The sequence below is a fragment of the Taudactylus pleione genome, unplaced genomic scaffold (assembly GCF_031769625.1).
Source record: "Taudactylus pleione unplaced genomic scaffold, aTauple2 ptg000129l, whole genome shotgun sequence".
In the NCBI taxonomy this organism is placed as follows: Eukaryota; Metazoa; Chordata; class Amphibia; order Anura; family Myobatrachidae; genus Taudactylus; species Taudactylus pleione.
In genome coordinates this window covers 16095149-16122890 of record NW_028284531.1, presented here as the reverse complement: position 1 = coordinate 16122890, position 27742 = coordinate 16095149, and the positions used below count along the sequence as shown (strand labels likewise).

Here is a 27742-nt window from a genome sequence, read left to right as displayed (position 1 = left end):
GTTACGGCGCTGCAGAGCAATACAACATTTTGAAGAGGCCTGTAACTCAATGCTCCTCGTTGCAGCATTTAATTTTATGCCCCATAGCAGTACCCTAGTTAATGTTATGCCCCATAGTAGTGCCCTAGGTATTGGTATTAGTGTCCACTCTAGGACTAGCGCCAGGCATTCCCCGGCGGTGATCACTGCATCGCTTTTTTTCCCACCCGCGGGACACTGTGGCCCACAGGTGGGGACGGCACCCGCCATGTTGTTTTAGATGGGTGCCGTCAAAAGGGCAGGGCACATTCTGTGCTGTTGAAATCGCCCCACTAAAACAGCCTAGTCGGAACGCTAAGTATGACCCATAGTTGTGCCCTAGTTAATTTATGCCCCAGAGAAGAGCTCTAATTTGAGTTCAGTAGTAGTGCCCTAGTTACATTATACCACACAGTTCCTTCAGCCCATATTATACCATATTGTTGTGCCCCCAAGCGGTCAGCAGCGAAACATGTATCTCAATGTGCACTGTTGTACTTGCTCTGACCTTGTGATTTAAATGTATTCATATCGGTTTTATAGACAGAAGGTGGGCTTAGCCTTAGCATATGTAATCTCTCTAGTATGTGAATGTATACAAGTGTATGAAACAATAAGGGAAAATTATTCCAGTATTATCTGAAATGATTTAACATAGCAAGGCTTGATGTTTGAATGCACATGGGAACACTTCATGGCAGACTTGCCGAATAGGTATTAATTGACCTTAATTGAAATAAATACTTCACAGCTCCAACCTGACTTCTAATATAACAAATTATATAACAAATTATCTGTTTACGCTCCACATCAGAAATTCTAAGAAGTTCTGAGATAGATTCTGAACTCCTCCAACTATGTTATATACAGAGTGTTATACATATTAGAAATAAGTGTGGCTAATTACATACGAGCCATGAAAACAGCATGATACTGTACTAACATCTTTAAAAATATAATTGGCCTCATAAAATTTGTTATAACGTATATGAATGAGGCCAACCCTGCATATATTATGGACATATGGAATAAAACCTAATAAAAATGTTGTCTCTTGGCTAATTATACATCTGCCATACAGAGAAACTAGCAGTATCATAGTATTAGAGGATGATAGGGCCACTCTTGAGTATCTGTTTACAGGTATCTTGGTACATTTACGAGCAGCAACTATTTAGATACAATACTAGCAACTTGTATCAAGTAATCAAGGAAATAAAACACACAGAATACCACCTATTGTTGGAATATATACTTTATTGCAATCCTATAAGTAACAATAGGAGCAAGTATAGAGTGCATAGCATCTTTTAAAAACATATCTCACTTTCTTCATTATAGAGTGCATAGTATAGTGTGCTTAGCATTTTTTTAACCACATATTTTCACTTCCACACTATTATCTATAAGTTTATTTTACTGGTTTTTAATTGAGTCATGTTTATAATATAAACAATAAATGTTATGTTTTAATTTTCGTTATAGTGCACCACTAAAGACAATCTTTCTCTTTTCTTTGTGTTTACTAGTCATTTAATGGTCGGTGGTAGCACCCCCTACATATTATGGAGGAATACACATTCACTCTCATCATATAAGGGGTCTGTTTAGATCAGAGGTTCTCAAAATCGGTCCTCAGGACCCCACACAGGTTACGTTTTCCAGGTCACCCAGCAGGTTCACAGGTGTATTCATTACTCTCTGACACATTTTAAAAGTTCCACTGATGGAGCTAATCATTTAACTTATGAATCTGTGAGGAGACCTGGAAAACATGCACTGTTTGGGGTCCTGAGGACCGAGTTTGAGAACCTGTGGTTTAGATGATATAATCATCATTGAAATTCTGGTGCAGTAGATTGACATCTATATACTTAGTGTCCCCAGTACATATGCCATAATGTAGTTCTACCAGTACACATTATGTCACTGTGCCCCCAGTTCACATTATGCCAGTGTTTCCCGTTTACGTTATGCCACATTGAAGTGCCCCAATTCATATTCTGCCACATTGTAGTGTCCCCAGTTCACATTATGCCACACTGTTCATACTGTACAACATTTGTACAACATTACAGTGCCCCCAGTTCATATTAATGCCACATTACAGTGCCCCTTGTTAATATTATGCCACATTACCATGTCTCAAGTTCATATTATGCCACATTCCAGTGCCCCAAGTTCATATTATTTGACACTATAGTACCCACATATACCACATTACAGTGCCCCTAGTTCATATTATGTCACTATAGTGCCTCCAGTTCATTTTGTGCCAAACTATGGTGTCCCAGCTCATATTTTGTAACATTAGTGCCCTCCAGTGCATATTACATTACAGTACCCCAGTTCAGATTGTGCCACATTACAGTGCCCACAGTGTTCTGTAACATCCAATACACACACTCCAGCTCTTACCATTATAACATCACTGAAAATGTAATGTCACCCCAGGCTTATCCTACGTGGCAAGAGATTATGGGCCTGATTCAGACCCACTCGCGAGCGCTGAGTGCTCGCAAGCAGGTCTATGTTGGCCCAGTGCGCATGCGCACGACGGAGACGGCTCCGTCGTGTGCATGTACGAGACCCGGATAGCCAGGTCGCTCTACAAAGGGGGAGCGCTGTCGATGTTGAGTGACAGCACGCCCCCTTTGATGGGCGGGCCAGGGGCGTGGCTGCCCAGATGGAGGCGTTCCCATGGGAACGCCTACCGTCTAGGGCCGGCCCCACTGACATCACATGTGATGTCAGTGGGAGTGCTTTTGGCTCGGTCAGAGCCAAAAGCACTCTTGGGCTTGCGGCAATGAGACCCTACCACAAGGGTCTCGTCGCAAGCCCGATGGTGGCGATGGTCTTGACCATCGCGACCATCTTTTTGGCCGCTCGCTATAGCTGTGGGTGGTCACCCACAGCTATGCGAGCGGCCAGGAGGCCGCTCTAAAAAAAGAGAAGGACGGCCCTGATTCAGAGCGAGCACTCTGTCAGAGCCTCCGGCTCTGAATCAGGGCCTATATCCCATTGATCTCTTATCTCAACTCATCTCACCTTATTTGCCAGTGCCATCCATTTGGCAGCTTTAGAATCTTACACGGCAGCCCCAAGTCTGCCAGGCCTTCAAGGATGAGAATATTGCAGTTTACAGTGAGTGTAAAGACCGTGGAGGAGGAGGTGGAGACCAACCAGCTCCTATCTGAGGTGAATACTTACTAATTTAAGAAATTCAACTATTGAGTGGAGATCTTTTTAACTATAGGAACATTCCAGATCTCATAACCCCATTCCCCTTTCTCAAGCTCAATTCACAAAGGCTATAATCAAGGAGACTCACTGATCAACTCATCTGTGTCTATAATGGTGAAATGGGAGCACAGGCAGGAGATAGATCATATCAGTGTGGAACTGTACTGAGAGGGAAAGACAGAGACTGCCACCTATATGAGTGCGGATGGGTCCCCCTTTTCAGTCTGGGAAATGGTCTGGACCAAATTGCTAGCAGGCATATGAACTTTGTAGATAGCTTTATGACCTGGCCTCTGGGCCCCATAACCATGGCTCTCTTCCTGCACCCACTATTGCTATTGCTACACCCATGAATAAAACAATATCTTTGAGCAGGAAAACAGTACTGGAGCAGAAGGTATCACCGGCAAGCAAGCTACTTCCTCCCTGTCATTTAAATCTCAGACAACCAATGGTACTGTAGGTAAGCTGCACAGTAATGGTCAACTAGCTTCAGCTGTGCAGGACATAACTAGTGTCCCGGTCGCTGAGCAAAAGGTTGTCACGATACAGCAATGAAGACAGTACTGCCGAGTTGTGGTGTTCTAACAGGGTTTTTCCTTGTAAAGTCAAAAGTAGCTTAGAGCTCTGCATTGTATATCAGTTTCAGATATATTATTTAGCTTAGTAATGCACAGGCTATTAGAGAATTTTGCACATAAGCAAGTTATAATAATAAAAGCATACTGTATATTCAAAAGTAAGTAGCTCTTTTATTTACATTAACATTACATTAAGATACCCATATAACGTATGTGGGGGTCGAATTTAATGCCACTAAACGCAAGTTAAAAAATGCAAACTTTGAACAATTTAAAAAATGCATTAGTGTATATAACAAAAAAGGAAGTGTAAAAATCATACATTTCATGGACCGTTGCCTCCATCTGCAATTATCACAGTGTTTCCGTACAAGCTGTGTGGGTTTAGTTAATATGTACCCAGCCTGACCAACTCTGTCGAGTTCTCAGAACTCTTTCCCCTAGAAAGCACTGAAACTTTACAGACACCTGGAGCCTTGAGGCTGATATTAGCCCAAGTGACCTCTCACAGCCTGTGACAAGCAGTAGATAATGAATACTACAGCTGTGTGAAGGAGTCTAGTTAACTATCTCTTATGAAAAAATACCAAGTAAATATTACCTTATGACTAACAAATTTAAAAGAAAAGGTAACGTCTGCACTAACTAACTTGACAATGAAATGCTTCTAATCCCATATCTTGGACAGACAGTATCTTAATACAGATCATTATTAGTCCTCTGCTTCCGCAGTACTTGCCAAGTGTGAGCAAATTAATCACTGCGGTTCGGACAGTTCTCACTGTAGCCTACTTGCCAAAATTTTAAAATAGTTTACGGGGACAATTTACAGCTGAGCCAGTGATTCCATGCAAGTAACATGCAATATCGTCCCAGCAGACCTTGGAGCAGTAAGTACTTCATTATCAATTTAAAGAATATTATAAGCTTATTTTTTTACATTTTGAATACTCCTTTCAATCATGTTACTTCTGAAGCCTGGCGAATACGAAAATATTGCATCTAATTTTACTTGGAGAATAATAGCAATGTTTTTGTTTAGTTTTTCAGTTGTAAAAATCAGGGACATTTTCAGAGACAAATCTCTAAAACTTGAAATTGTTCAGAAAAATTAGAGACAATTGGCAATTATACTGGAGTGGTAATGTTTAAGGGTCTGATTCAGAAGTCACTGCTGCATCTTTCTACGTGACATTACATGGGGGCGGGGTCACAATTGCTGGTGATTACTGCACTGCCCGGTGTATCCAGAGGAGAGCTGTAAGGGCAGCGGTGTGACCGTCTGAAGTGTCCTAAGGATGCTCCAGACGGCACTGCTGCATAGATTCTGGCTGCAGGGTGCCATGAGGCTAGCAAAAAAAGCTCAGAGGGCCAGACCAAATCATTCCGCGGGCCTTATATGGCCCACCGGCCAGAGGTTCCTCATCCCTGTTCTACGCCATGGATCTGAGAATATGCAAATGTCACAGCCGCTGAATTTTGTACAGAGACGTCCACTGCTGGCTTCTTAGTTCCACGACTTTTGTATAAAGAAGCACCATTGGACAAAAATTGGTTGCACCATTGGACTGTCGTAACTAAGCAGCCGAGACTGCTGCATACAAGGATGCAGTTTCTGGCTGCAACATGCCCTTGAAACGAAGACCATCGCAGCACATGTGCAATGCGACTCAGATGTATGTGCAGTAGACAAAACATTGGCCAACTGCGAAATTATCAGAATTGTGTTTGAATCAGGCCCTAAAGTAGAATTGCAAGAAAAGTCTTCCTCTCTCCCTTGCTCCAAATAACTTCTTCCTAAAATTTTTTTCCATTTTTAACCATTTTAACACTTTTTACAGTAACTAAGCTTGTACAGATCAAATTGACGGCAGGATTGCATTTGGATCTGCCGCTGTATAGGGTTTTGAAATCCTACTGGTATAGACGTCGAATTTCAGGGAATAGTAAATTCTGTTTTTTTAGACTGCAATACGATACCCGTAGTTTTTCAAATGAATCCATTACCAATCTTTCGTAAATTTACCCTTGAAGTTGTAGGCGCACTAGTTAAAGAACACAGCCCATTTATATGTGAAGAGCTGCACAATTCTGGCCCTATTGGGAGAAACACTCTCATACAGTTTTTTTTTACTCGTTCAGTTATTGAATTTTGTAAGTAGACAGTCATTTTGCATTACCAAAATGTTATACTTCGATCTTTAGACATTTTCTTGATGTTGTTTTATCGGAATGCAGCAACTGGGCAGCATGTATGGATAGTGGGTAACATTACAGTCTCACAGCACTGTGGTCTTGGGTTCTATTGACACCAAGACCAGGGCCGGTGCTAGACTTCTAGGCACCCAAGGCAAAACTTCTGCATGTGCCCCCCCTGTACTCATTTAGCCTCTCAGGTGAAAATTACTTTGCACAGGTGGAGTGGTGGATAAGTTGTGTGTTAAAAGAAAAAATTATGTGTGTATATGTGTGTATGTATATGTGTATATCACATATTTATATAATATTATATGTGTGTATATTAAAAAGTGGGAGGCACATATAGAAACCGTTGTAATTCCTACACCGTTCACCTGATTTGGATGTAATTACCCTCAAATTAAATCTGAAAGTCTGCAGTTAAAGCACATCTTGTTTGTTTCATTTCAAAGCCATTGTGGTGGTGAATAGAGGCCAAAATATGAAAATACTGTCAGTGTCCCAATATTTATGCACCTGACTGTGCGTGTGTATGTGTATATATATATATATATATATATATATATATATATACACAAAACTTATCCTCCACTCCACCTGTGCAAAGTAATTTTCACCAAAGCTTTAAATGAGTACGAAGAAGGGGGCGCAGGCAGAAGTATGTATATATACACACACACACATATATATATATATATGTGTATATATATATATATATATATATATATATACACACACACACACTATCAGGGGCATAACTATAACTTTTTGGACCCCATAGCAAAATTTTCAAGGGGGTGCCCCTAACATAGGTCTTACACAATGCCCACAGTAGTAGTTCCCCAAAAACACTAAATGCGAACTTGTAATGATGCCCATTATGCAATGCCCACTGTAATGGTGCCCCTTACACAGTGTCCCCAGCAGTAGTAATACCCCCTGTAGTAGTGCCCCCAGTAGTAAGGGCCCCTGTAGTGCCCCCAGTAGTAAGGGCCCCTGTAGTGCCCCCAGTAGTAAGGGCCCCTGTAGTGCCCCCAGTAGTAAGGGCCCCTGTAATGCCCCCCTGTAGTGCGGCCCCTGTAATGCCCCCCTGTAGTGCGGCCCCTGTAATGCCCCCTGTAGTGCCCCCTGTAGTGCAGCCCCAGTAATAAGCCCCCCCACGTGCGCACACATTAAAAAAAAAACAACACTTACCTTAAACCCCACTCCAGTGCCGTCCGTCCCTGGTGCCCGCTCCTTGGAACTATGGGAGTGACGTCATGACGTCACTCCCATAGTGCACTTCGGGACCCGGAAGACGGAGCTCAGGAGTGAGCTCCATCCTCCGGCGCCGGGGGGGTAGGGGTAGAGAAAGAGCCGGGTGCCCGCTGGTAACACAATCTCAGTGGGCACCCGGCAAATGGGGAGGGGGGGTGGTCGGAGGGCCGGGCGCCCTCTAGTGGCCGGCGCCCCTAGGAAGCTGCCTAAGCTTGCCTAGTGGAAGCGCCGGCCCTGACCAAGACCCTATTTGTATGGCGTTTGTATGTTCTGTCTATTTTTGTGTTGGTTTCCCCCATGTGCTATGGTTTCATCCCACAATCCAAAAACATACTGGTAGGTTTATTGTATTCTGACAAAAATACCACTCGGAAGTGCAACAGAGACGCTGGGCTGCAACTTTAACCACACAGAAATTAGTTTTAAAAATACACAAAGTCGCAGATGAAGCACAACGGAACTTGGATTGAAAAAAAACTGCGGCCGCTGCAGACGCTGCAGATTCAGACGCAATTGCACAGAGATATACAAATTTTGTGCATCAAATTGATCAGAGCAAGCTAGCAATGTACTTTTGTCGCTCCCAGTTGTTTCATTTATGCACAGTTTCAGCAAAAAAGATACTCGGCGCGGACCAGTCGCCGGGGACCTGGCATGCTGTAACTGTTAATTATAAATAATGTTAATAATGGTCTCTTCCCTTCATTTATTAATTGTTAAAGTATCTTAATTAAGTAACTTAATTGCATTGCAAATAAAAAAAACATATGTTTATGTGGCTGTTTGTTCATATACTGTAGATTTTGGGAAAAGGCCCAGTTGTAGATGTTAATGTTCCTATGAATGTTCTTGGTTATTAGTGTATATTGCTATTTTACATGTTTATTGCAATTCTCAGTACCAGTTCTTAGTAGGTATTCTTAGTGTGGATACCAGTGATAGGCAAACTACTGTACTACACTTCATGGGCTGTATTGGGCTGACTAAAAACTTAAAACAATACAAAGTTCAATACAAAGAAAGGGACATGTGTCTGGAATAACAAATCAGCAGGTATTTTAAACTAGTGTTACAAGTTATAACAAAGGGGAGAATTTACAAAGCAGTGGCTTCTGTAAGCTGCTGCTTCCCGGTGGGTTGCGGGTCTATATTTAAAACGGCACCCGCAGTCAGTTTAAAGCTCTGCGTGCTTAACACTGACTCTTGGTGTCGTTTAAAATACTCACTTGCAATCCGCCAGGAAGCAGCGGCTTACAGAAGCTGCTTCTTCGTAAATTCTCCCCTAGAGCAGGAAGGACCTGTATTCCACAGGTTGCCGCTCTAGGACCACCTATTGTCCATCACTGGTGTGTACTGTGCTTGTGCTTCTAGCACTATGGGTATAAATATACTTAATCAAATTTATTGTGTATTGTATTGTGTCTGGCCAGTTAGGGTTAAGGTGTGATACCTGACCAGCTGTTGACTTGTGTCCCTGGAATTGTTTGTTTCCACAAAGCTTTGTATTGGGATTTAATTATGAGATATTATTTACACTATGCTACCATTTGGTTAGTAATATTATAGAAACATATTGTTTACAACTTAATTGAAGTTAAAAGGTGTTAATTTCAAATTGTAATACAAATTTAAAAGAGGCTCTAGCTGTTGATTGCTATTATAATTAAAGAGACATTTAGGCTAAGATATATTGCATTATGAAAGCTAATGTAGAGGGAGGTTTAGATTTGAGGAATTCCCCAATTGCTTTCCCTTGCTGTGCCCACCTTTCTACAGAGATAATTCATCTTCTGTGAGCTCTTTTTGTGCATTCATGGCTGCTCCCTGCATTTGCATTGGATACTAATTTTGTACTTTCAGGCTTTTTCACATCCAGGGTCAGAAAGTCTTAATATGATAATACCTGTGATCAAATAATATCTGTAATGAAACTGTGATGTCCACGAATTGTGTCACTGTGGTTTTACCATGACCTCTGAAATACCCACTTCCTATGAATCCCAGTTGTAGTTTATCACAGCCCTATATGCAATGACTGTAGCACAAAATGACACATTGTATAATGCATTGTTGCGTGACAACAGCACTAAGCAGTACCTATCTTTCCCCTGTGACATCGCCAAGCTGCCTGCAGCCTGGGTGGACCAGCAAGTGTTAGAATCCTGCCTGCACACAGCAAGTGACTGGAAATAAAGCAACACATAATAATAAGGTGGGACTGGGTGGGCCAGACAATACTAAAGCTGCATATCCTTGTCTTGATGACCGAGCATCCAAACCAAACTATATTACTCAACACGACGTTAGGAGTTGATGTTTCTTCTGGATCAAAGCTCAGGACTATCATGTTTTATTGGCAGATATGAATGTGTGTTCCTAGTAGGTTTAATGGAATCATTTCCATGTGGCAGAATACCACTCAGAGCAATGGTCCATAGAGTCAAGAAAAGAGCCTGTCTTTACAGGGATGTAGTCTGAATCCCGCCGTGTGGGAAGCCGATGCTGAATACCGGCGCCGAAATCCCGACAGGTCGGGATTACTGCACCAGTATCCCAACCACCGGCATCCCGAAGGTGTTAGGGTGAGGTTAGGGTTATGTAGCGGGGTTAGTACATACATATTGCTTGAGTCCAATAGTAAATGTACATTGACAATGCCTGATACAAGTTAGATCATTGGTATATTTTACCGACACTTTGACTGTCTGCATTATTCCATCTGCATTATGCTGTCCACATTTTACCTGTGTACATGGCAAGTGTCAACAAAACTGGATGTAGTTATATATCACAATCCCGACGCCGGCTAAGGAGTTATGACAGGCGTCAAGATATCGGTGCTTGTCATAATCCCGACGCCGTAATGCTGTACGGGGCAAGCACAGGTGCCCGTTCTAGCCGCGGGAGGGGGGGTTGGGTTGGGTTTAGGGCACCCAGGGGGGACAGGGTTAGGCACCCCCTGGGGAGGGTTAGGGCTAGGCTAGGAGAAGGGGGGTTAGGGTTAGACACCCCACAAGAGGGTTAGGTGTAGGGAGCAGGGATGGGGGGTTAGGTTTAGGCACCAACAGGGGGGGTTAGACACTAGGGGGGGAGGTTAGGGATAGGCACCCCTAAAGGCGGATTAGGGGGGGAGAGGGGAGGGTTAGAGTACTTACCTCAGCTTGTCGGGATTTCATCCTGTCTGTCTCTCCTTGTCGGGATTTGAACCAGCGGCTAAACAGCCACCGGTAATACAATCCCACTCCAACAAAACAACTACTTTCCCTGTAATTAATCTGGATGAAGCCCAGTAAGCAGAATAGGCAAACAGCAAATTTGACTGCAGGCAGAAGTCGGGCATCTTCATACTCTGCGGAGGCCGTGCTTGCACTCCATGAAGTGAACCTTGATTAGTGAGAGATGTGTGAAAGGAATTTTATTATGGAATATTTAAAACAGTGTTTGAGCTATATTTCTGGGCAGCATCGTTGCAATGCATTTGGGCTCCAGTTTACCTGTTGCCTATCACATTATTTGTACCACTGTGTTTTTCCTGCTACAAAGCACATCTGAGGCACACACTTGTGTTTTGAGGGAAATGTATGGTTGTGCCAACACACTGTACCTTATTACATATGCCTATGTTCTTGTCTTGTTTTTAAGTGAATATATATTTCTTTTAAAGTGAAAGCTATAGTTATGTTCAGTTTTGTTTATAACATTGTCACCCTACCAGCAGAAACTAGAACATGTCCTGTACAAAGGCAACATGCAACCTCTTTAAGGCCACAATACCCAACCTTGGGTTTAACAAAAAGGAAGGTCATTGAGACTATCGCATACTAAATAATCTCTCTGGTCAGGGGTGAAATAAACTTTCCTGGCAAACAGTTTATATTAAACTGATGAATCACTGGATACTCAGAAACATTTTAAGTAAGCAGCAATTCATTATTCTTACTGACGGGAAATGATTCCTGGTAATAACTAAATATTAGATACCTTGAGCCTGTTTGCACAATATTACAGCACATGTGGGCAACAGGATCAATATCAGGCATGTTGGTAAATACAGTCAGAGGATGACCTCTTTTGGTCTATGTGGGGTAACAAAAGCCAATGACATTCAAAATGATCTGGTTATTCAGTTCTATGGCGACATCGTGTCTCAGGTACCGTGCAACAAGATCAAATTCATAGACAGATATAATAATGAGCTAGAATGCTTAGTTGTTGAAAGTGTAGTGTTATATTAATGTAATGCTTTCCCCCTCTTTTGTGACAAGGGAGAAATGTGGAATATTATCCTCACACCATTGTCCCCTTGTCACATATGCCACATCCCACAGGTTCCTATTTTCTGCGGTGTCCAGTAGAGCATAGTTCTGGTCTTCCTGGCAGCTCCCATCTTTGTTGCTCCATGTGGGAAGGAACTCTGGGCCTGATTCACAGAGAACGCACGCACTCGGCCGCTGCGTGTATATGCTAATCAATGCATACGCACGGCAACCGCAGCACAGGGATGCAGACACCCAGCAATACGTAGTGCCGCCCATCTCCCTTTACTCAATGCTCTATTCTGTACGCAGGATAGCACAAACATCGGTAACATCAAGAACCTTCGGACCCGGACGCACAATAGAGAATGACCTGACCTGGCGCAGGATTTTGGCCACTTCCTGTGTACATCGAGTCGTCTGGCTGCATATGCCGCCGCACTGCCTTAATTATGCACGCCCCTATAACGGCGTCCCAACGCACAGGCACACCTGCGTTCGCCCAACCGCCACCACCCATTAACGGCACTTCCTGTCATTCAATATCGGAATGGTCTGCGTACCCTGCATGTAGTCTGCGTACCCTTACCCGATCGCAATGGCTAGTTCGCGCACACGCAGTGCAATGCAAGCACAGTGCGAAAACAACGGCCAAGTGCGTGCGTTCTCTCCCTTGCGTCCCTTGCTGAATCAGGCACTCTGTGCAGAGTGCTGGTTGACTCCATCTGATTAAGGCAGTGGCGTCCCTCCCTGCGGTGACACCCGGTGCGGGGAGGGATGCCTTGAGCGCGGCGGAGCTGCGCACTCCGCCGAAAAGGGGCGTGGCCTCGATGGAGGAGGCGTGGCCTTGGGAACGGGGGCGTGGCTTCGCGTCCCGAGACCGCCAGTACTTAGTTATCAATGGGGGGTGCCGGAGGTGCGGGCAGTGCAGGCTCCCTCTCTGTGACAGGAGCCGAGTGCTGCACATGATGTTACAGTGCAGCACCCGCCTCCTGTCACCGAGGGGGAGCCTGCACCTTGGTGTCACCCCTCGGCGGGTGACACCCGGGTGCGGCCCGCACCCCCCTTCTGACGCCACTGGATTAAGGGGTCTATTTGCTAAGCCTTGGATGGAGATAAAGTGGACGGAGATAACGTGCCTACCAATCAGCTCCTAATTGTCATTTTTCAAACACAGCCTGCGACATGGCAGTTAGGAGCTGATTGGCTTAATGGCTGATTACATTAAAACCGTTCACTTTATCTCTATCCAAAGCTTAGTAACTTAAGTAGACCTATGTTACCGGTATTTTGCACAGCCCGATCACATCATGGAGCAACACTATGAGCAGTGTAATAGAGTGAAGCACTCTGATCCCTTTTCCACCATACACCACACCAGGACAAGCATTATAAACGCAGGACAAAATAAGGACCTGCCTACCAGAATCAGGAAAGCTGCAGACTGTGGGCCTGATTCAGAGCCGGACGCTATTTGTGCTCGCTCGTCCAGAAAAAGGGGCTGGCTATTTAAATTGACCGTTCGCTCTTTGCGGTCTGTTGACGCCTCTATGTCTGAACGAGCGAACAAAACATGCAGACTTTTTTTGTAAAAAACGCCCCCTGGCCGCTCGCATCATACGTCATCTCCGTTATTTATTAGATTAATTGAGTACATCGAAAGGCGAATGAACTGCTCGCTATTCTTGTGGTTGCATTTTCCTACCGCAATCATGCGATCAGTTCTGGCTAAAAGACACCCAACTGACGTGGTCGATGACGCTGCTTTGTTAATTATGCACACCCTTAAAATGCCCGTTTTGACCTTTTGGCGCGCCTGCGTTCGGATCTCCACTCCCCGTTTTCAAGCACCTTCCCCTGTTACCACCCACAAACGCCTCATCATGTCACTCAAATTAGCAGGCATTCGCTATTTTGCGAGCACACTATTTTCGGCCGCACTGACTGGTTCGCGCATGCGTATAACGATCCGTAAAAAACCCATACGCATGCGCAGATGTGCGAACATCGCTCGGAGCGAACGAGCGGCCGCTTACGAGCGGCTCTGAATCAGGCCCAGTGTTGCTTTTTCCTACATGTTCTAGCAGCTCTGGTGTCTTAGACTCTGTTGTGGAATCAGTATGTAATGCCGGCAGCTGTTTAGCCGCCAGATCAAATACCGACAGCGGTAGCCCGACGGATTGAAATCCCGACTGCAGCAGGTAAGTACCCTAACCCCCTCCCTACCCTAACCCTCCCTCTGTGGTGCCTAACCCTAACCTCCCCCCTAGTGCCTAACCCTAACCTCTCCCCATTAATGCTTAAACCTAACCCCCTCCCCCTCCCCGCACCCTAAACCTAAATCTCCCAGGGGGTGCCTATCCCTAAGTCCCGTCGTGGGGCCCTAAAGCTAACTCTCCGCCCCCACAGCTAAACGCTAAGACACCCGTCCAACCTTCGTTCGGTATGCCGGGTGTCAGGATTTTGTAGGGGGGCTAATGATAGGCGTCAAGATTTCGACGCCTATCTTTAGTCCCATGTCGGGATGTCAGTGTCGGGATATCGTTGGGCGGGATAGCGCCCGCCGGTGTCCTTAGTACATCCCCTCTGTTGCTACTGGCAGGATTCTGTAATGTTTGGAGTCTTGGCCTGATTGCGAGTTGTACGCTGTAGCACAACTGTTGCATCTTTGTACACAGCGGCTGTGCTACAATATTCAAAAGCCGCAGTAGAACGATGCCACTTTAATCCGATTCTGCATTCAAAGATGTAGCCATCGGATCAACTGCGTGACCACCGGACATCTGAGTAACCCTCAGGTTACTCAGGATGTCCAGGTAATCCATGCTGCCAGGGCCATCGAAGCTGCATCCAAAGATGCAGCCACTGACTTCTATTGGGTTTGCGTACAACTCTGCATGAGGCCCACTGTTTGGAATAGAGAAATATACTATTCACCTATTTGAAATTGAGTAACTACTGAACACTGTAGACCGCCTATCTCAAATTACACATACATTAAATCAATAACTCCCACATTAATAAATATACAGGATCCCATATTGTATGCTCAGCCTCTACAATCAAATATTACCCCCATTAAGACCACATTATGCTAGCCCTCACTTGTAATAAGAGACCCAATATTCATTAAATAGCCCCACCTACTGTTACAGTACATGAATAGAACTCACTTTCCGTTAATAGACCCCACCAGCCCCCAAACTACACAAATAGTCTCCTGAGAACAGTAGGGGAGACAACTGAATCATCAGGGAGGTGAAGCAATCTTTTAGCCTAGGCTGAAAGAGAAAGCTTAGCAAGTCAGTAAGAGGCTGCTCCACTGCTTTTTAGCCACATTTAATATGGTGACTGACACCTGAGGATTGGCCAGCAACCAGGAGGACCCCAGTGCCAGGGCTGGCCCTCTACCCATGCCCTCATAACCCTAGGTACAAGGTGTTCGCATAAGTTAAGTGGCTGGTGTGGGACCCCAAAGAATGTACCTCTGTGCACTACACATCCTGCACCCATGTTGTTTATGCCTCTGGCGCCCCATCTATGAGCCTCTTACCTATGTGTATCTATAGCTTGCTGCCCTCTTCCACTTTTGTGTCCATAACATCCATTGTGTCTTTTGCCACCAGTACATAATTCACTTACACTTGTATGTATATGCACCAGCATCGTAAACACTCAAATGTTCTTTATCTTTATCATAATTATATTGTAGTTTGTTTTTAGATACTTGCTTCACGCCAAGGGCATATTTACAAATTATCGGGTTCTAGACCCAATAATTAAAATTTCTTATCGCTACTTTTCACTGCAGTAAGAAATTAAAGTTCATGTATATTGTACACATGCAGGGACGGGATGCAGTAAGGAAGATGACAGTCGCAATGCCGACCGCCGGCTTCCCGACTGTCAAATCCCGGCAAGGTACTAATGACAGGCGTCAAAATCCCGACGCCTGTCATTAGACCTACGCCGGGAGCCCAACACCCGGCATACCGATCGAATTTAAGCCGGGCTCCGGGCGCGGACAGCTGTGGGGGGGAGGGTTAGGTTAGGGGGCTTCCGGGGGGGACTTAGGGTTAGGCAGCCCCCTGGGAGGGTTAAGGCTAGGCTAGGTGAAGGGGGGGTTAGGGTTAGGTACCCCTGGGGTGAGGTTAGGGTTAGGCACGCCCCGGGAGACTTAGGTTTAGGCTGCGGGGAAGGGGGGTCAGATTTAGGCAGTTAGAGGGGAGGTTAGGGTTAGACACCCCTAAGGGAGGGTTAGGGGGTAGAATAGATTTAGGTGTACTTACCTTTTCTTAGCTTCGGGCTCTTCATGCAGCAGGCGGTATATCATACTGAGTCCGCAGGGACAGGGGCACCAATAGGATTCTGACCTTGTGATGTGTAAAAGTAAATTGATCGCATTAGCGATAATTTTATTTGAAAATTCCGGTGGCCGCCATACTACTGCACATGTACAGTCTGCTAGTAGTGAGTGCAGGGAAAGGAATCTTACAGATCCCTTTTCTGGTAGTTTTTGCGATATGTAGCCTATAGGTTACAATGGCTAGCGTCATCTTCAGCTTGGTCAATTCATCAGAAAAGCAGCCCCCATAGGTTTCTATGGGGGCTGCTTTTGCAAACAAAATCTGGGGAGCTTGGCAGATATCTATGATATCTGCTGTGGGCCCCTGTAGATAAATTCGGGTGTTACTTATTATTTGCAGGTACCCCCTGAAAATAGTTTTTGAGGGGATATCCCACAAATAGTAATTGATAAATAGGCCCCAAATGCCACAGCATGGTGTATGGTCATAAATGAGACTTATCTGCTCTGTGGTGGACTTGTACATCTGCTAAAATGACACCTTCTAAAGACGTGAAGTTAAGATTACAAGGCAATGGTAGGGCTTGAATAAGATTTATGCCTGCATCAGCTATTTCCTGTTCTGTTTCAGTAACCATGCCTGCTGAGAACAGTCCAATCTGGCCCAGATCTCGGACCTAGGTGTTATATCACAGGGACACTTACCTTACATGCTCCATTACCAGTATCCTTCATTACTGTGTGCCCCGAGCATTCCTCACTCACAGAAGAGACAGAACACTACATTTAAGAAGCCTTGAATCACTGTTTGCAGCTGATCCTGTGTGTTTGTTAAAGTATTACATTTGTGCAAACTTGTTTAATTTGATTTTTGTTATGTTCCTGAGGATCACAAACAAGTGTATGCGGATCTGCACAACTCTTAAAAAGTTAAATGATGTTAATTTTTAAAAAAACTTATATTCTACTGAGAAATAAAAACAAGTGTATGGGATAAATACAGCAGGGTGTATTCTTAGTAAGTATACTTTTCATTTAGACTGGAATAAATGGTACTCATTCATGTTAACGCTGTCCTCCAGGTTTAAGAGGTATTTCTACCTTATGTCTCCTATGTTCCTTTTCAGGTACTTTACACCTACAGTATATTACTGCATATGTGTGTGTTTGAAATTTGAGCGAGTTTAGGAGAGTGCAAGCACACAGTGCCCATGTTACAATGGGAGAGATGCAGAGACATCTGCATGTACTTGTTAGTCTATCCCCTGCAGTAATCAGCGTGTAGAGTTTCAAATCTAATATTTATCTTCATATGTGACTAGACTACATTTACCTCCTGGGTACACAAGTGATGCAAGTCTACTAGGACTCTAGTCCTGCTTTAAATAACACAAGTTCACATTGCTAAGTTACAAATGCTCGGTTCCATTAAAATCCTGCAGCGATAACACGCTACAAGAGACTTTTTTTTTTCTTTTAAATGCTGTCTGATAAATTGTGCTACTGCAAAACAAGATCAATAAATAATATATTCACTTGCTATATCCAGAAGATAGTTCATGCGAATCCACTATTGCAGATCTTCTGCACAGGCGTAATAAAGAAGAACCTGCACTGTTTATAGTGACCTTTCACAAACTCACACTGGTGCCATGATCAGTGGCTGTCTCTTGCATGGCACCATCCTGAATGGCGTCTCAAACATTAAACTGGACTTGTCCCAGTCCACTTTTTCAAGAACCAACATGTTTTTTGCCAAAATTCCATGTTGGGAAAACACAGGTACGCGGTTTCCCCCATACTGGTTACCGCCATTATAAGGCTCCTAGGAGTAGATTTACTAAAGCTTCTAAAAATTTAAATTGTAGGTGTCACCTACAGCAAGCAATCAGATTTTAGCTATCATTTATATATTGCACTGGTGTCCAAAGCATCGATTACTATCTAGTGGTTGACCATGGACACTAAACCGGCAGATCACGGTGGACGTCCAGCATTAGCCAGCAGCAGCCAATAAGAATCTGGCTGATTTTTATTGGTTAGCTGAGCTGAAGCCGCTGCTGGTTGAAGCCACGGCTGTCATGTCTTTGTCTGCTGTCACATGTGACAGCAGCAGCCAATGAGAATCAGGGTGATTCTTATAGGCTAAGGTCAGGACTGTAAGGCACAGTGCCATGGGGGCAGCACAATCACAGACCCAGCCCGTCATGCTTGCCAGACACCTCTGCAATCACCATTACCGGGCGCCCACTGCGATGCATGTTATGCAAGCGGTGTGCCTGGCTCCCTGCTCATCTTCAATGGACAGAGGGCCTGATTCAGAGCCGCTCGTAAGTGGCCGCTCGTTCGCTCTGAGCGATGTTCGCACAACTGCACATGCGTATGGGTCGTAATGCGCATGCGCAAAACAGTCATTGCGGTCGGAAGTCATGCGCTCGTAAAACAGCAATGGGCTGCTAATTTGATTGACAGAATGTACCATTTGTGGGTGGTAACAGGGGAAGGTGCTTGAAAACGGGGGAGTGGAGATCGAACACAGGCGTGCCTAACTGTCAAAAGGGCGTTTAATGGGAGTGCATAGTTATTAAAGGAGCGTCATCGACCACGTCACTTGGTTGTCTTTTAGCCTGAACTGCTCGCAGTGATAGCGGTAAGAAAATCCTACCACAAGCACTGCGAGCAGTTCAGATGCCTTTCGATGTTCCCGATTAATCTAATAAATATCGGAGATGACGTGTGATGCGAACGGCAAAGGGGCGTCTTTACAAAATAGCGAGCGCATTTTTCAGACGCTCGCTCAGACATAGAGGCGTCAACACACCGCAAAGAGCAAGCGCTCAATTTAAATATCCAGCCCCGTTTTTAGAACGACCGTCCGCAAATAGCGTCCGGCTCTGGATCAGGCCCAGAGCTCCCTGCTCCTGGCCAGTGGCAGCAGTGGCTCCTGAGTCCCAGAAGAACCATGTTGCAGCTGCCAACCCTCAACTTCTCACTGGAGCAGGTGGCCAGCGACTGCAAGTTGCTGGAGGAGACAGGAGACATCACGAGGCTGGTGGGGCTTCCTGTGGTTTCTGCCCATGGCACCTGGGGACAGAGGGGCCTGGTGACATCTGGTGTGCACTCTGACTATCCCTGCGCGCTGCAAGCCCATCTGCATCCGAAAAGGGGGTGTGACCTAAAATAAAGGGGCGTGGCTCATGGTGAATCCCGATGACTCACTTCAGGAGTAGCCCAGCATCATCGGAACGCCTCCGTTTGTGCAGCCACACCCCCTACAAAACGGGGCGAGCTGTCGATCAACATCGACAGCCGCCCGGTTTTGTTGCGAGCCCCGGAGTGAGTGAAATTCTCACACGCTTGGGGGCTCACGCGCCACGTGTGCGCACTGGGCCACCATCGACCCGCTTGCGAGCGGGTCTGAATCAGGCCCATAGTAAAATGAGAAAATCCAATCTGGCAGGGGCAGAACTTAGAAATGTCTGTGCCCCATATCAAAATTGTAGTGGGGTCTCATATGCATCATTATAAAGTCATGTCCACTGCAATGGCTGCTACATCTCCAGTCAGTGTGCAATAGGGAAAAATTGCATTAGTAGCAATCTGGCACATTATTTAAAATTATGTATAGTAATTTAATCCTCATTATTTCATAAATCATATAACTGTACAGATAAGTGTGTTGAAGCACTTTAAAGCACTGTTTTCCTTTCACACAGGGACCCCTGTGCTGCTAGCCCACATAGCGCTTACTATTATAGCATGCCTATGATAGGAGGGTGAGAAGACTCTGGGCCTGATGCAAAAGGTGTACGCACTGCCAATGTCGGACGCAGTGGAGTGATTTTTACGACTGCTCAAACATCTAAGTCGCACTGCGCATGCGTCCTGATTGTATCCGTACAGAGTCGCAGTTGCAATTTCAGGCACACAGACAAAGGTGTTTGGAAATTGTATTGGGTGTTCCTGGGCTTTTCGCTGCATTAAATAATTAAATAGGGTCTGAATGTATCAATATACACCCACAGGGACAGGAGCTCCGCAAGAAGCCCATCCCTGTGATGTGTTCGCAGTGAAGTGACCGCATTAGTGGTTTCTTCGCTCATCTATCGGGATTCCTGTGCATGCATGGTCTACTGACCACTCATGTGAGGAGGCCATTGGCCTTCTGAACCATCTCCGGGTAATTTATATGAAATGTAGCTCATAGGATACTATAGGAGAATGCCAGAGGCGTGGACAAAACTTTGAGGTCCCATAGCAACATTTTGGAGAGGCCCCCATCCCAATGCTTCAAAAGAGACATCTCTCTATACATCCGTTGCTCATTTTATGCCCCCATACTAGTGCCCTAGTTAATTTTATGCCCTATAGTAGTGACCTAGTTAATTTTATGTCCCATAGTTATTATCAATACCCACAGTGCCCCCAAATCATATTATGCCACATGGTAATGCCGCCATTTCACAATATGCCACACCGTAATGCTGCTGCCAGTACACGTTATGCCAAACAGTGGGCCTAATTCAGAGCCGCTCGCTAAATGCGATCGCTCCCACGATGTATATGGAAATTGCGTAGGCAGTGCTATCGCACAGCAATGCATTAGCACGCCCAGTATTTCTTAGAGAGCGATCACATAGTGTATACAGACACCCACCAGCCTGTTTTAAGACGCCCACTTGTGCACGTCATGTCCAGGAAGTGTATGCAACCATCGGTACATCGGATGCTACCGCAGCTATCGCAGCGCTTGAGGTTGACCATACCCTGCCGCAAGCACTGCGAGCACTTCAGTGTAAAAACAAGCCAGGTGATGTGTACTATGATGCTTTTAATTATGCACACCTCTAAAAGGCCGTTGAGATGCTCAGGCACGCCTGCGTTTGCACCTCCACTCCCCCATTTTTAATGGCCAGCCCCTGTTACCACCTACAAACGTCTTCCCCTGTCACTCACTCTGCTGGGCTGTCTATGCGCAGCGAGCGAATGCATTGTGAAGTTTCGCTAAGGTATGCGCATGCACACAATGCATACACACTGCATACCGTCGGCAGCAGCGAGAGTATGCATCTTAGTGAGCGGGTCTGAATGAGCTCCTGTGTTCTCAGTACATATTATGGCACATTACTCACTACATCCCCAGCTCACCTTAAATGAAGAAGAATCCTATTATATGACAGTGTGGAGCTCACTGATTAGCTCAGCTGTGCCTGTGAGGGTGAAACGAGAGCATGAGGGAAGGATCATATCAGTGTGGTGCTTTACTGAGTGGGAGAGATAGAAACCGTCAACTATATGAGTCCTGACGAGTTCCCCTTTTAAGGCCGGGCAACAGGCTAACAATTGCTTAACAGGCAATTCTGGGACCTTGGTAGACAATATATGACCTGAGTCAGGGGCCCCCTAAGCCCCTGGGACCCATAGCAATGGCACCCGCTGCACCCACTATAGCTACGCCAATGCATAACGCTATCTGGAGATGGAGTTACCAAGTGTTTAGCGTGGTAAATCTGAGAGGTTTTGCAGCCCCCATATAAACAATATATGTGTTATGGGATGTCCTCACATACAAAGCATATACTGTTTCTAATATAGGGAAGGGCTAGGGATATATTTACTAAAGTGAGAGTTTCTAGAAATGGAGATGTTGCCCATAGCAACCAAATAGGTTCTACTTAACATTTAACTAGCACCTTCTAGAAGATAATAGCTAGAATCTGGTTGGTTGCTATGGGCAACATCTTCACTTCTAAAAACTCACACTGTAGTAAATATACCCCCTAGAGTACTACACGAAAAGATTTGCAATAATCTATATAGTATCAACATGTAAATAAAAGACATCTCAAAGTGGGTAAAGACATTTTACTTGTCAAATCCCTAATCAACAGACTGAGGGGAAGATTTATCAAAGCTTGGAGTAAGAAAACAGGGAGACAAAGTACCAACCAATCAGCTTCTAAGGGTTCAATCCTACTAGGTACGAGTTTAAGAATGCAAGTTTGTTTCATGAAACACGCATACATAGCATGAGTTTGTGCACCAGAGATAGGCGAGATCCAATTAGAAATGGCAATTCTCAGTAGTTGTGGCGAGGGTGTGTAACGTTTCTACAGATTGCCACTTGGGAGAAGTGCATGAAAAGTGTGTAAACCATCTTGGACCCCATGAAAGTGACAACTGAGATAACAGGACCATATAGAACTCTGGTAGTGGCCATAGGGAAAGTACTGGAGGTTTTGGTGTCAAATGTCTGACTTTTTATTGATGGCTGAAAAATTATAGTAAGGGTTTTTCATCAAAATAAAGTCTTTCCAGCATTTTGGGTTACAGAAAAATGTCTGTATTAATAGTTTTTCAGTGTTTTGTGTTGTAAGAAGTTGGAATAAACACTTTTACCTCTTATCTGCAAGTTCAAAACCCCCTTTCCCATAAATACAACACTTCCGTATAAATGTCCCTCATCATTTACACCTTCACATACCTGTCCTCATTTACACCTCCTCATACCTGTCCCACATAATTTACACCTCACCATACCTGTCCCACATCATTTACACCTTCACATTCCTGTCCTACATCATTTACATCTCCACATACCTGTCCCTCATCATTTACACCTCCACATACGAGTCCCACATCATATACACCTCCACATACCTGTCCCACATCATTTACACCTCCACGTACCTATCCTACATTATTTACACCTCCACATACCTGTCCCACATCATATACACCTCCACATACCTGTCCTACATAATTTACACCTCCACATACCTGTCCCTCATCATTTACACCTCCACATACCTGTCCTACATCATTTACACCTTCACATACCTGCCCCACATCATTTACATCTCCACATACCTGTCCCACATCATTTAAACCTCCACATACCTCTCCCATATCATTTACACCTCCACATACCTGTCTCACATCATTTACACCTCCACGTACCTGTCCCACATCATTTACACCTCCACATACCTGTCCCACATCATTTACACCTCCACGTACATGTCCCATATCATTTACACCTTCCCATATCTGTCCTACATTATTTACACCTTCACATACCTGTCCCACATCAATTACACTTCCACATTCCTGTCCCTCATCATTTACACCTTCACATACCTGTCCCACATCATTTACACCTCCACGTACCTGTCCCATATCATGTACACCTTCACGTACCTGTCCCTCATCATTTACACCTTCACATATCTGTACCACATAATTTACACCTCCACATACCTGTTCCACATCATTTACACCTTCACATACCTGTCCCACATCATGTAACCCATTATTGTGCTTTTTAAAGAATATTACCTGAAAACGGGCATGCCTTAACTGGGCAAATTATGCTATTTAAAATTTTTAAAGCCTCTCCAAGTGATATTGATTGGGAAGGGTCAGGTGTACCAGAGGTTCTGCACTCTGTCACTACATTTTTACCTTAACATAAAGATTTTTCCCTACCTTTTCACCTATTTAGGGGGGGTGGGCACAAAAAAAATACAATTTCTCTAAAAAAAAACTCACCTACTGTAATAGGATTGAGCCCTGTCTGTCATTTTTCAAACACAGCCTGTAGAATGACAGGTACTGTAGAAACTGATTGGTTGGTACGTTCTCTCTCTACTTTATCTCTCTGCAAGCTTTGATTAATCTCCCCCTAAAGCATGTTCTTTTAAAGAAGAACTAATTAGCAACCTTGTATGTTCTGCCCTGATTCAGAAAAATAAACTAAAACGACAATATGTAGATGTACTAAAGGGATAAAAAGTCTGGTACAGAACAGAATGCATTGCATGACGTGAGTGACATGGGAAATAGGAATACCATAAGCCCCTTGTGAAGTGTTGTTGTGTAGATCTGACACTTTAAAGAAATTATGAGAATACAATACAGTTACCCAGTAACAGACGGCATGCTGGGATTGTTGGCGATATACATCTATCTGCTCTAAAATATGTATGCATTTAATCATACTGGTGCATGGTATATTATACTTTTATATCTATCATGTAAGACTGTAGCTGCACAATGGAAGCCAGCATGGGAGCACCTGATCTGTCGTATATAGGGTCAGGGAAACTACAATGTTTTGCATACTTCATCTGTTTTTGCAATTTACAGGGTTTTTTACTGAAGCACTAGTGGGAATGTGCAACTTTGGATTGTAAAAGATAATGTTGAATGACATCTCAATCTGATTAGTGAGGCTTAAGTAAGAGCCACAGTGGTCACAGCACAGCAAGTTTAGCAATACTTTAGAGGACCAGTAGTTGACGGAGACAGATAAATTCTGAAGATTAGTTTTATGTGGTATAAAGCTTGATTCACTAGGTGTGTAGACATCTTTTGTAAATGTGTGTAAAAGGTTCCATAAGGTGTGCAGGCTGCGTGTAAGCTGTCAGAGGGCTCTGTGAGATGGGGATCCGAGCACAGTCAGCCACTTTGCAGTAAAGCTACTTAAGAAGCTGAGTGTATTCTGTGTCAATCACAAGTCTGATGGGGAAAAAGGTAATTGAGTCAAGCACCCGTACTTAGACCTGCATTTCAGGACCCATCACGTACTCCTGTCTTCCAGGAGTGCAAGTCTCGACTTGAAAGCTTGATATAATGCTCAGGATGGTGAAAGAGCCTCAAGCTTGGGACCTGTGGAGGCCTGCACACAGAGCCGCTTGCATCTGCGGCAGCTCTGACATGTTGTAGGTTCTGACTGAGAGATTAACCATCTCCAGTCTGCAGGCATCACCTACACTCATTTGTTTGTTTGATTTTTTTGCATGGAAACATTGCTGATGGCAATTGGGATTATCTATCCACACATGTAAAATACAGTCATTTGAATAAACAAGTGTATGGAAATAGATAAACCATGTTCGTTTTTCTTCTTTCAGTATTCATGACTTTGAGTAATTTTAAAAATATTATTATAGCATAATAGATGTAAAAGGCTTTTATTCACTGGTTTGCTGAGGCCTCACAAGTGACTCTTGGTGCCCCAATGGAAACATAAATTACATTACCGGAAAGTAGCAGATAATGATGTATCCATTATAATGCACTAGTCTTGAGTACAAATTGGGGCCCATTTAGTAATGGATGTTTTTGCGCACAAACTGTACATGGGGAAAAGACACCTATAAATAAAGTATATTTACCTTCATATCTTGGAGTCAGATACATGCCAAGGAATTGGTATGAAATACCGTCGGCCGCATGGCCGGCGGTTCGATTCCCGTCAGCGGCAGCCCGACAGAAGGAGAGTGTGACGCAGCGGAAGCCCGACAGCGCTGGAAATCCCGATCGTGGATAGGTAAGTATCCACTAACCTAACCCCCCTAACCCTAACCCTCCATAGGGGTGCCTAACCCTAACTTCCCCCCCCAAGTACCTAACCCTAACCACCCCCTTCCCCGCTGCCTAAACCTAAGTCCCCCGGGGGGGTGCCTAACCCTAAGTCCCCCCCGGGGGTGTCTAACCCTCCCTCCTCCTAGCCTAACCCTGCCGGGGGGTGCCTAACCCTAAGTCCCCCCCGGGAGCCCTAAACCTAACCCCCCCCCCCGCGGCTGTCCGCTCGCGGCACCCGGCATCACTACGATCGTCTCCCGGCGTCGGGGAAATGCGGGCGTCTATATCTAGACGCCCGGCATTTCACCCATGCCGGGATGAGACAGTCGGGAAGCCGGCTGCCGGTATTTAGGCAGTCGGCTTCCTGATTGCCTCCCGATGCCAAGAACCTCAAAAATAGTACCGTTTTCACCAGGCATACAAGTGTATATACTAAAGCTGGGTACACACTAAACTATTTGCAAACAATGCAATGTCGTTAACGATTTCCCCTGAACTCCCTGGAACTCCTGGACTAACAATATAGTGCATACACACTGTGCAATTTTACCAACGACCAAATTATATATTGTGCATCATTTCCAAATCGATAGATCGTTAATGATATATCGTTTGCTGTACCAAACACCGAACGACCATCTTAAAGATATCCTAAAAATTTAAATAGGTGGCTGTACTATTGACACAGATGCAAGCACAGATCAGTGAGATCCGTGCATGCATCTGTGTGTAAAGAGCAAAGTACAAAAAATAAAAAAATTTTTGTGGGATCCCCATCTAAAAGACCTACCAGCCCCGGACTTTACAGAACCAGTCCTGATTGTGAAAATTTGGGGGACAAAAGACGTAGGATGCTTTACTGTTGGCATGACACAGGACGAAGACTTTTGGAGGATGGCCTGGTGTTAAGATAGGCGGCAAAGAAGCCACTTCTCTCCAGGAAAACATCAGGGACAGACTGATTTTTTTCAAAAACTACATGGATTGGACTGCTGAGGACTGGGGTAAAGTTATTTTCTCTGATGAATCCCTTTCAGATTGTTTGGGGCATCTGGAAAAACGCTTGTCCGGAGAAGGAAAGGTGAGTGCTACCATCAGTCCTGTGTCATGCCAACAGTAAAGCATCCTGAGACCATTCATGTGTGGGGTTGCTGCTCAGCCAAGGGACCGGGCTCACTCACTATTTGCCTAAGAACACAACCATGAATAAAGAATGGTACCAAAACATCCTCCAAAAGCAACTTCTCCCAACCATCCAAGAACAGTTTGATGATGAACAATGCCTTTTCCAGCATGATGGAACACCTTGCCATAAGGTAAAAGTGATAATTAAGTGGCTCAGGGAACAAAACATCGAAATTTTGGGTCCATGGCCAGGAAACTCCCCAGACCTTAATCCCATTGAGAACTTGTGGTCAATCCTCAAGAGGCGGGTGGTCAAACAAAACCCCACAAATTCTGACAGCATTGATTAGGCAAGGATGGGCGGCCATCAGTCAGTATGTGGCCCAGAAGTTGATTGACAGCATGCCAGGGCGAATTGCAGAGGTCTTGAAAAAGAAGGGTCAACACTGCAAATATTGACTCTTTGCATAAACTTAATGTAATTGTCAATAAAAGCCTTTGACACTTATGAAATGCTTGTAATTTTACTTCAGTACAACATAGTAACATCTGACAAAAAAATCTAAAAACACTGAAGCTGCAAACTTTGTGAAAACCAATACTTGTGTCATTCTCAAAACTTTTAGCCATAGCTGTACACACTGGACGATATGAACGATTTGACGTTCCGCTGCGTTGGAATTGGCCAAATCGCTCACAATATCGTCTAGTATGTAGGGGCCTTTAAACCCACAATAGCATAAAGATGCTACTTGACAGTGTTTGCAGTACATTAATTACCCTATTTGTTCATAATATAAAAAAATAAATATCTATTCAATTGCACAGAGTGAATAGCTTATACATTTGAAAATGGCATTTTCCATATAAAATGTAGTTAAATACAAACACTTCCACATCTATTGTTTTTCCATTTAAAAATCCAATGGGAATCCTCTTTCCTGCATTAGAATGAGCCGCTTAATGAATAAGGCTTATCTGAGAGGCATCCATGTGTAATTCAGGAACTAATCCTTACTGTACTCGACCTACGCTTGGCCACCCCACCAAGTCAATGATACACAGGACTATATATATGCGTCCCCATTATTGGTATGTATGCGCAGCATGGACTGTCAAAATTATGCAAAAACATTTGACAAAAAAGCCACATTATGATAAACAGATAAAATTATCCACTGTCCAGCTGAATATTTCAGAGACAGATAGTTGATGTTGATAACCTTGTATAGTGTTGTAGGTTCTAGCATCCAGACTATTTGGAACTTTGTTTGTTTTCTCTGGAGCTCAGTGACTTATAATGATCATTTTAAAGGAGTATGTTTATTTTCCCATAGTGCCCCCGGTATAGAGTGGACGTTCTCATTATATTGATCAGTAGTGCTACT

At 44.3% G+C, this 27742-nt stretch overlaps 1 protein-coding gene across 1 annotated transcript in view; it reads left to right on the top strand.

Annotated features, from left to right (window-relative positions):
* ELL3 (elongation factor for RNA polymerase II 3) overlaps nt 1–27742 on the top strand; it is a 140596-nt gene that overhangs the window by 34418 nt on the left and 78436 nt on the right. The gene's annotated exons all lie outside the window — the stretch shown is intronic.